Genomic DNA, 10,619 nt, shown 5'->3' with positions numbered 1-10,619 from the left:
CTTGGGGGTGCTTCCCAGATACTGATATCGCAACATCGTCAGCATAGGCAATCACCTTGAAACCCTCTGCTTCCAATGATGTAAGTAGGTCGTTTCCTACCATGTCCCAAGAAGCGAAAGGACTCCACCTTGGGGAGTGATGATAATAATAATAACCTTTAAAAAAAATTTTGTGCAGTAAATGTATCAAAAATTATCATTACATTATACAAAAAAAATTCTTTTGTAAAAAATAAATAATTTTCTTAAATTTAAAATTTGCACCTTTAAATTAATAAAAATAAAATAAGAAATAAAAATAAATAATTCATATTTTGAAATGTCTGCTCTCTCACTCATAAAGCACAAAACCGCTCATATGAGTAAAATTTTCCAGCCATGCATTCAATAAAACACATTTTGATATTTCCACTTACCACACTATAATAATTTTGAGTGTTTTTGGATTAAAAATTTGAAGAACAGAAAAAAAAATTTATAATTATTCCCTCCATACCTCCCTCCATAAATTTTACCCACACCACAAATCCCCACTGCTGACTCAAATTCTGCTTTTCAACCAGACAACGTTGCCGACGACAGCGACGACTTTTTGCCAAAAAAAAATATACAGCCACTTTTTTGTCGAATTCCTCCGACAACTCATCCTGTTCTGATTTCGTTTTTAGAAAGCAAGCATCTTAGCGAGAGCGTGCCCCCCGAATCTGAAGTGTGAGTGACAATTAAAAAAAAAGTCTTTAAATTAAAAAAAAAAACGAATAATTTCAAATTAAAATTAATTTAATTTAGAAATAAAATAAATACATTTCAAAGTGCGTTTTGTTTTTGATTTGATTTTTGACAATTCTCGTTTCGTTTTCTTCTTTTCTGTGTAATTTTCATTCGGTTCCTTAGAGTTTCATTTTAATTTCGTTTTTATGTTGATTTGCATATAATTTGCCGTTATTTTATTTATTTTCGTTTTCGTGTGTGTTTTTAATTTTATTTTTCTGAACTTTTTTGAGAAAGGGAAATCCAATATTCAATTCGGGTGCGTTTCGTTCGGGAATATTTCGGATTTGTCAGTTTAGATAAAGTGTTTAGACAACGCGCATTATAATTTTATTTGTATTGTGCAACGAAAGTGAGAACTTAATTATTCATCCTACGAAGTACTTTATTCTAAATAACGGTAAGTGATTTTACTACTTACACATTTACTTTTTATTAGAAAAAAATAAGTTTTCCAAAAATATTTAATTCAGTGTCAATTTCAAATCAAAAAATGCATTAAATTTATTTTTAAAATACAAATCTCAAGTGTGAAAAATTATAGTTCATTAAGTTTTGCTCATTGGTCTCCGTCGTTCTTGTGTAGGTGTGTGACAAAAAATAAAAATGTGGGCAGTTCCGCTCGAGAGGTATAATTTGCACCTCCAAAACCGAACAACTGATTTCATCATTTTATTTTTATATAAAAATACTTTTTAAATAAAATGATTTTTTTTTTACGAAAATAGACGAAGGCATAGTTCTGCGACACAAAAATCAAAAAAAAAAAACAATAACAAAAAAACTGATATCAACACAAAATGTGTTGGGCCACTCAGAATAGCTTTTATTCGAAATCCCAAGATTTTATCTGAAATATTGAATTTTTATGCCGTCTGCGTAGGTATATCTTTCAGCACCTTGTGGTAGGTAGCTTAGATATAAAATCTTGTTGATTTGGCATTTGTTGGATTCGTTTCATTTTTCCAATCACATTTTCACTCAAATCAAGAGTGACACTTGCGAGTGAGTGGATTTTGTGTGCAATTTAATTAAATTTTGAGTGTTTTTAATTTTTTTAAAATTATTTTTATTTATAGAATTTTGTATATTCCACGTATTTAGGTTTTATTTTTTTTTTTTTAATAAATGTGGAGCAACAAGTCTTAAAATTGTTGACAAAATAATGCTCAAGCATGGCAGTTTATGTAATTAGGGCTGAAGTTGTCTTGTTGTCATAGGCATTTTGTATTTGTCATAAAGGTAAACACCTGAACATATTGTGTGTCTACAGTTTAAAGTTGAAAATCTGTCAACGAAGAAGTTCAAATTTATGGCGGCTATGGTCCAATAAAAATGTGTTTTGTTGCTAATTTTTTTTTCAAGAACAAATTGCATGACACGATAGAATATTATGGGAAAGTTTTTTTTTTTTTTAATTTATTGATGATATTTTGAAAAGCTTAATATTCGAAAATAAATATTCAGGTGGGCGTTAATATACGACTGACATTTTTGTTTTTGGAAATATGTATGAATTTAAATAAGTGTGAATATTAAATTTTTCTTTATAAATCATAAAACAAAAACCTATAAACATAATCTGAAAATTAAGAAATTGTAAAAAAATTTTGAGATACAAAAATATGGAAGTTTAGAAGACCAAAATTAATGGTTCTAGAATATTCTGCTGTTGTATGAATATTTTGTTTTATCAATTATAAATTCTGAATACTTCAAATCATTCATTTACATATTTTCGAATTCATGTTTTCGAAACCTAATGACCCCAAAAAGATTTATCACCTAGAAATGAAAACTGGGAAATTAAACGTACCATTGATGTCCTTTAAAATAAAATCTTAAGTTGAGTTAAACTAAATTGTGAAATATTTTAAAAATTTGTTTAGTAGTTTGGGAGCTAGCTGGCTAGCTGTCTCCAGTTTCGCGCGCAAAGTTGTTTGAGGTCCTCTCCCACCTGAGTGCGCCACCTAAGTCGCGGTGTTCCTCTACTGCGCCATCCCTCGGGATTGGATTCGAAGACCTTTCGGACTGGAGCGTTGATGTCTATCCGCTCTACATGACCTAGCCAACTAAGCCGTTGGACTTTAATTTTGCTAACTAGACCAGTGTCGCTGTACAGCCCGTACAGTTCGTCGTTATATCTTCTCCTCCATTCTCCATCTATGCGTACGGGACAAAAAATCACCCGAAAAATTTTTCTCTCGAAACATCCTTAGACGCTCTCATCTTTCTTTGACATTGTCCAGGCCTCAGCTTCATAAATGAGAACCGGAATCATGAGTGTCTTATAGATGGTGATTTTAGATGCTCGAGAGAGGACTTTACTTCTCAATTGCCTTCTAAGTCCAAAGAAGCAGCGATTTGCAGGAGTTATTCTTCGTTTGATTTCAGCGCTGGTGTCGTTGTCTGTGTTAATAGCGGTGCCTAGGTAGACAAAGTCCTTAGCTACCTCTAAGTTATAGCTGTCCATGGTGACGTTTTGTCCAAGACGTCGTTGTTCAGTGTCCTTTTTTGATGACAGCATATACTTGGTCTTGCCCTCATTGACCACTAAACCCATCTTCTTCGCTTCCGTCGCAATGCTCAAAAACGCTCCAGTGACATCACGCTTTGATCTTCCAATTATATCAATATCATCTGCGTATCCGAGTAATTGGATGGACCTTTGGAAGATTGTGCCTCTAGTGTTAACAATTGAGTTTTGCACAGTTCTTTCCAGAACGATGTTGAAGAAGTCGCATGACAGTGCATCGCCTTGTCTAAAACCTTTTTTAACATCAAATGAATCAGTGAGATCTTTTCCGACCTTGAGCAGCGTGCATTCTTTATCGTCATTCTGCACAAACGGGTAAGTTTGACAGGGATTCCAAAACTATACATTTCTCGGTAGCTCTTCCCTATCGATGCTGTCATACGCGGCTTTAAAATCGATAAAGAGATGGTGGGTATCGATTTGAAGCTCCTGGGTTTTTTTCAAGATCTGCCGTAGTGTGAATATTTGGTCTATAGTGGACTTTCCTGGTCTGAAGCCACACTGATAAGGACCTATCAGGTTGTTGACGAGCGGCTTCAGGCATTCGCATAATACGGCTGCGAGGATCTTATACGCAATGTTGAGGAGACTGATGCCTCTGTAGTTGGCGCAATTTAGATGATCTCCTTTCTTATGTATCGGGCACACTATGCTGAGATTTCACTCATCGGGCATGCTTTCTTCCGACCATATTTGGCAGATGAGTTGGTGCATGCTCCGTACCAAGTCTCTTCCTGCTGCTTTGCTGTTCGGCAGAACTGCCGTCAGCCCCAGCAGCTTTGTTTGACTTAAGTTTAGATATAGAAATCTTCACTTCGTCGAGGTCGGGAAGGCGGAATTATTGATCTGCGTCGCCGAGGTTGAGTGGTTCCCTTACATCGGAATTCGGTTCGTCATCGCCGTTATATAATTTTAAGAAGTGGTCTTTCTTCTTTCTCAACATAGACTACTACGATGTTCCCCTGATAGTCTACACAGGCTTTGGTTGGTGGCTGGTACCCTTGGGAGGTTGTTTTAACCTTTTGGTAAAATTTACGAACCTCATTCCTATTGTGACATCCCTCTATCTCCTCGATCGCGCGCTTCTCATGCTCTTTTGTTTCTATCTAAGAAGCCGGTGTTCATCTTCTTCGGCTCGTAGAGCTCGCGAGCAGCTCCAGTTCTTTTGTGCAGCGCCGTTTTGTATGCCTCTTGTTTCGCTGCGTGCGCTTGTTGGCATTCGTTGTCAAACCAGGGGTTTCGATATGGTGGCCGTGTAAAACCTTGTTCAGAGGCGGCATCTCTGACAGCTGCAAGGCAATGTTGCCACTGGTTATCAATGCTCAATGCATTGGACTTCTTAAGAGGTTATTAGAGACTCGATCGGAAAAGGACATGGCAATCTCTTGTGATTGTAGCCGTCTAACTCAAATCTTCTCACAATACTTCCTTATTTTGGCTTGGATCGGGATATCTGTAACCGTATCTTGTTTACAACGAGGTAGTGGTCCGAGTCAATGTTGGCCCCTCGGTAAGTTCGGGCATCCTGTTTGCTGGAGAAGTATCGTGCGTCGATAGCAATGTGGTCAATCTGGTTGACGGTTGATTGATCAGAATATTTCCATGTCAACTTGTGAATATTGAGAGGTGTGAACTGCGTACTAGCTCCCAGAACATCTTGTCGGAGGTGGTGTTGTGCAGGCTGTATCTCCCGATTGTCGCACTAAAGATGTCTTCTCTTCCTAGCTTGGCATTAAAATCTCCTAAGACAATTTTAATGTCATAGCCAGGGCACTGCTTATATGACTTGTCCAAGAGCTCGAAGAATTTGTGTTTGGTGTCTTCATCTTTCTCCTCTTTTGGGGCTTGTGCGCATATTAGGCTTATGTTGACGAATTTAGCCTTGATGCGGATTGCCGTGATGCGCTCGCTCACACTGTTGCAACTCAAGACTTTTTGCCTGAGTCTCGTTCCAATAACAAATTCACACACAAATAGTCGCCGTAGTATACTTCACAGTCTCTTAGTTTGCGTTTGCCCGGTCCATCCCATCGCACTTCTTGGATAGCGGTTATATCTGCTGCACGTGGTCTGTTAAGGAACCTTGCATTCCACGTACATATCCGAAGTTCGATGTCCTTATTTCGTTTGCGTGGGTTGTCAACAGTGAATCCGTCCGTATCCGAGGCTTGTTGGTGCTTCGCAACTATGAAAGCTTTTACGTGGCCAGGAAGTTACCCCGACAGCACAACCCAAAACCTAGAGGGCAAGATCCTTAGTATAACTCCAAGGACGGGGAGTTGGATAAACCGCTCCTTACAGGTCTGGGCTCCGAATTTGTCAAAGAAGCCCTATAAGGTGTTCACTAAGTAGTTCAGCCTTACTGGAACTGTAGACGCCACCGTTGATTCCATCTCGAGAATTCGTCCACTGTCGTCTGGATAAGGAGAGGTGCCTTAGTGGAAACACCTCTCCCTCCCTCCCTCGTTTGCTGCCCCCAACAACTTTCCACTGGAGTTAGAACCCAATCTCCAGTTGAGGTACTAGGCACCCGATGTTCACCGCGGGGAGGTGAGAGTAGGAGTTGATAGACAGAGGTGGGTTTTGAGAAAAAACCTGTGGACGCTTGTGTCCTCTTGAATGCACATGTCTACCATTTGAACATCTTTCTTAAAACTTTACCAAATTTGAAGAACGTTATTTTATTTAAAATCAAACACACTTAACTTAGAAATCTTGACAAAAATTCTTAGCTTCTGCTAGAGGTAAGATAGTCCCTTCAAAACTCTTTTTTAGAACCGCGAAGAAGTCTGCATTCTGCAATATAAAAGTGTTTCAAAAACAATGGTTCTTACATCATGACCATGAAATGACTGAAACTTATTTTGTGATAAACCGAAGCAAAAAGTTCCTTACCCTGTACTTAATTTTATAATAAACAACAATTTTAAAGACTTTTCTTAAGCTGTAGAGATGTTGTAAACCAAGACGTGAGAAGCCTTTTGGATGTGCAGCTGAATGACACCGACTTATGTTGATGATGATTCATAAACTTTATTCCTAAACGCCTAAACTCAATCAATAGAAAACTGCCTATAAATTTATCGAATGTCAAAATAACCACTGTTACAGTTCGCCTACATGAACTTTTAGCCTTTCTTTTCATTGAATTCCTTATAGATGACAGAACACAACGAAGTGTCCTTGAAATGTCCTCCAGTTTGTTTGTGTGTTTTTTTTATATTTTTTTCTAAAATCCTTGTTGCCAGTTTTGAATTCCAATACATTGCAAACAATGAAACAAAACTCAATTTACTTTACACAACATTATTCCAAAGTAGAAGGACAATTCATCAAAATAATATCCTTTCAGTCATTTTATCTGATGTTTCTTTTTCAAAAACTAAACCTACACGGAACAACGAACACGCCGACAAGACTACGACTACGGCTACGGCGACGATGATGTTGACGATGACGATGGACGATGACGGAACAACAAAACAACAACCATTTGATTTGAAATGACATTTCCAAAAAAGAACTAAACTTAAAAAACAAACACAAACCTTATTCGTAAAATCAACGAACCCCTAACTTTACATAATTTCACAATTTACGCTTCTTTAACGAACCAACAAATTAAAGTTCCTCAAATCCTTATTCCTCCATTCCGTCCCGTCGTCGTCGTCGGCAATGTAGTCGCTTTATCGGCCTTCTTTTCGTTGGGCGAAAGCATAAAGTTCGCATTGCTACTGCTGATGTCCTCGTTCTCGTCCTTGATATTTGTTACTAGAGGACACAGACGCATGATGTAACTAAGCTAGCTTATACACTTTTCCGGAAAATGTATAAAAGAAAACTCATGCTGTGGCCGAAATTGGATGCCTACTGCTACTCTTCGGTCGATTATTATTGTTTTCATTTCCATTTTCATGCGAAATAAGTCACAACTAAAATCAAGTTTCTCTCTTTTGGTCTTTATTGTGATGCTGATGCTGATGCAATGTTTCCACTATACTTGATCCTTGCTATTGTTGTCCTGATGATGCTCCAGAACCAAGACCATGGCGGGTGGCGGCTTCTGTCTCTAATTAATCTTCGTCCACATTAAACCTTAATTGAGATTTTCTTATTATGCCGCACGCATTCCAATTCCATTATTCACCTTTTCTACGAAAAATATTAAACTGTTAGCTAAGGAACCCTTACACTTTATTCGAGGGTGTGTAGCTATATTAAAAAGAGGAAAGACTACCGCCTCCAGTCCTCCTGCCTGCGTTTTCATCATTCGAAAATGTTAATTCTTAATGTTCAAAACTCACTCTTAATATAGGTTAATCTCTTGGCACAAAGCATTAGCATTATTTCCTCAAAATGTTTGTTGGCTTTCTTAGAAGAAATTAGAAGGCGCGTTCCGTTAGACTCGTTTCAGGTACCTCGTCTTGGTTAGAACGATTGACGAAATTATTCAAAACTTGCTGGCTTCCTTAATTCATTTTCAACTTTTGTGTTCTGTCAATTTTATTTTATCTTTATATTTACATGCTGCGTGTCTGTGTCTTAACTGATGATGGAAGATGGAAGAAGTCAAGTGTTAGACAAAGAAGTGTAAAAGTGTATTATTCTTGTCTTTTGATGGAACGATAATATTTTGTACTTTCATTAGGGTAAAAAATAATTACTCATTTTATTAAGACGCAGAAATACCTCTCTGTTTTCAGAAAAGGCTTAGATTATTTTACCTTGAAACTTCTCTGTAATATAGGGACTTCCTTTTTGAGATTTAGAACAAGAGGTAATGCAAATAAGTTCTGCAGTCTTTAAGTATACATTTTGTTGAATTTATTGGGATTCTCACATTTAAGTAAATTCACTTAAATTGAAAAGGATTTCTATATCAAAAAGATGTTGGGATTACTTTACATTGGTGCCCAGACTTGTTGCTTACTTACTTAAGGTGGCGCTACAGTCCTGTGTGAACTAGGGCCTCACCCAACAAACTTCTCCATCCAGCTCGCTCCTAGTTGGGTGAAGTCACCTTCCCCTTGTACGCGACACCTGATCCGCGGTCTTCCTCTACTGCGCTGTCTAGTGGGTGTGGATTCGAAGACTTTCCGGGCCGGAGCATTGGTTTCCATGCGCTCTACATGACCCAGCCATCTTAGTCGTTGGACTTTTACTCTTCTGGCTAAGTTTACGTCGCTGTACAGCCCGTACAGCTCGTCGTTCCATCTTCTCCTCCACTCCCATTCAATACATACGGGAAAGAAGATCACACGAAGAACTTTTCTCTTGCACTGACCGAAGGTGCTTTCGTCCGATTTTGTTATAGTCCATGCTTCTGCACCGTATAGAAGGACGGGGATGATAAGGGTCTTATATAGCAACACTTTGGTCCCTTGAGAGAGGACTTTACCACTCAATTGCTTTCTTAGTCCAAAGAAACAGCGGTTAGAAAGAGGTATTCTGCGTTTGATCTCAGCGCTGGTGTTGTATTCTGCGTTTACATCGGAGTCTAGGTAGACGAAGTCCTTGACTACCGCAAAGTTACGTCTGTCGATGGTGACGTTTTGACCAAGACGTCGGTGTTGTATGTGCTTTCTTGACTACAGCATGTACTTTGTTGTGCCCTCATTAACCGTTAAACCCATTTTTGCCGCCTCTGCCTCAATACTCACAAAAGCCCCATTGACATCACGCTGAGTTCTTCCGATTATGTCAATGTCATCAGCATATGCCAGTGATTGGACAGACTTTTGAGAGATAGTGCCTCTAGTGTTAACGTGTGAGCTCTTCACTATTATTTCAAGCACGATGTTAAAAAAAATCACATGACAGCGCATCACCTTGTCTAAAACCTTTTTTGACATCGAAAGGTTCTGTTAAGTTGTTTCCAACCTTTATGGAGCAGCCTGAATTCTCCATGGTCATCCTGCACAAACGGATAATTTTGGCAGGGATGCCAAAACTAGACATGGCTCTATACGGCTCGTCTCTGTAGATGCTGTCATATGCGGCCTTGAAATCGATGAAAAGATGGTGAGTGTCGATTTGGTGTTCTTGGGTTTTCCAGGATCTGCCGTAATGTTAATATTTGATCAACTGTGGACTTTCTGGTCTAAACCCACACTGATAAGGTTCTATCAGATTGTTGGCGATGGGCTTTAGACGTTCACATATTACGGCAGTGAAGATCTTATAGGCGATGTTAAGTAGGCTGATTCCAGATAAGTTTGTGCATGCTCCTAACCAACTTATCTACAGCCGCTTTAAAGAGCTCGGCATTCAAGCCATCTGCTCCAGCGGCTTTATTAGACTTTAACTTAGATATGGCAATCTTTACTTCGTCTAAGTCGGGAGGACGGGATTGTTGGCTTTCGTCGTCTATATTGGATGGATCATCGTGCCTGACAGCGGAATTCAGTTCTTCGTCGCCGTTATGCGGTTCCACTATGATGTTTCCACTTTCGTCTTTGCAGCCTTTGGTTCTAGGTTTATGTGCCTGTGAATTTCGTTTCACTTGTTCATAAAACTTTCGAACTTCATTCCTGCTTTTAAACCTTTCAACATCTTCAACCCCACGCTTCTCATGTCCTCTCTTTTTCCTTCTGAGAAGTCGGTGTTCCTCTCGCCTCTTCTGCTCATAGAGCTCATGACCAGCTCTCTGATTGCATCTTGGCAATTTTGCCACTGGTTTTCGAAACATTGTGTTGGCGGCAAAGAACTTCAAAAGAGGTTACTTGTTACTCGGTCGGAAATGGATTTGGCGATCTCTGGCGATTGTAGCCGTTCGACTTTGTACCTTCTCCCAGCACCTTCCAGTTTTCCCTTGGGTCTGGAAACTCGAAGTTCTACCTTGGCTACAACGACTTAATGGTCCGAGTCAATGATTGATCCTCGGAAAGTTCGTACATCCATAATGCTGGAAGCGTGTCTGGCGTCGATCGCAATATGGTCAATTTGGTTGACGGTAGATTGGTCTGGAGAAGTCGAAGTTCCTTTGTGGATGTTGAGGTGTGGAAAACGCGTACTGGCTACCATGACGTTTCTCCCAGCAGCAAAATCTATGAGCCTGAATTCATTGTCGGAAGTGTTGTCGTGCAGGCTGTTCTTCCCGATTATTCCAATAAAGATGTCTTCCCTTCCTAGCTTTGCATTAAAATCGCCCAAGACTATTTTAAAATCTTAGCTAGGACACTGCTCAAGAACGTATGGTGTTGTCGTCTTTCACTTCTGTGGGGGTGTGATAGGATATAAGGCTAATGTTGCCGAATTCAGCCTTGATGCGGATGGTCATGAGGCGCTCATTAATGCACCTATAGCTCATGAC

The 10,619-nt window shown here is 39.1% G+C and overlaps 1 protein-coding gene across 3 annotated transcripts in view; it reads left to right on the top strand.

The window, feature by feature from the left end:
* Nucleotides 1-571: 571 nt before the first annotated feature.
* Nucleotides 572-10,619, top strand: part of LOC129946661 (uncharacterized) — a 413,134-nt gene continuing 403,086 nt past the window's right edge. For 2 of the 3 annotated variants that reach the window (XM_056056918.1, XM_056056917.1), the window contains exon 1: nucleotides 1,015-1,171. The gene's annotated coding sequence lies outside the window, so the exon portion shown is untranslated. Of the gene's footprint in view, nucleotides 712-1,014; nucleotides 1,172-10,619 lie in introns of those variants that run through there. The other variant, XM_056056919.1, reaches the window with a different exon arrangement.

This window comes from Eupeodes corollae, chromosome 2, assembly GCF_945859685.1.
Source record: "Eupeodes corollae chromosome 2, idEupCoro1.1, whole genome shotgun sequence".
Classification (NCBI taxonomy): domain Eukaryota; kingdom Metazoa; phylum Arthropoda; class Insecta; order Diptera; family Syrphidae; genus Eupeodes; species Eupeodes corollae.
This window is presented reverse-complemented; position numbering and strand designations above follow the sequence as displayed.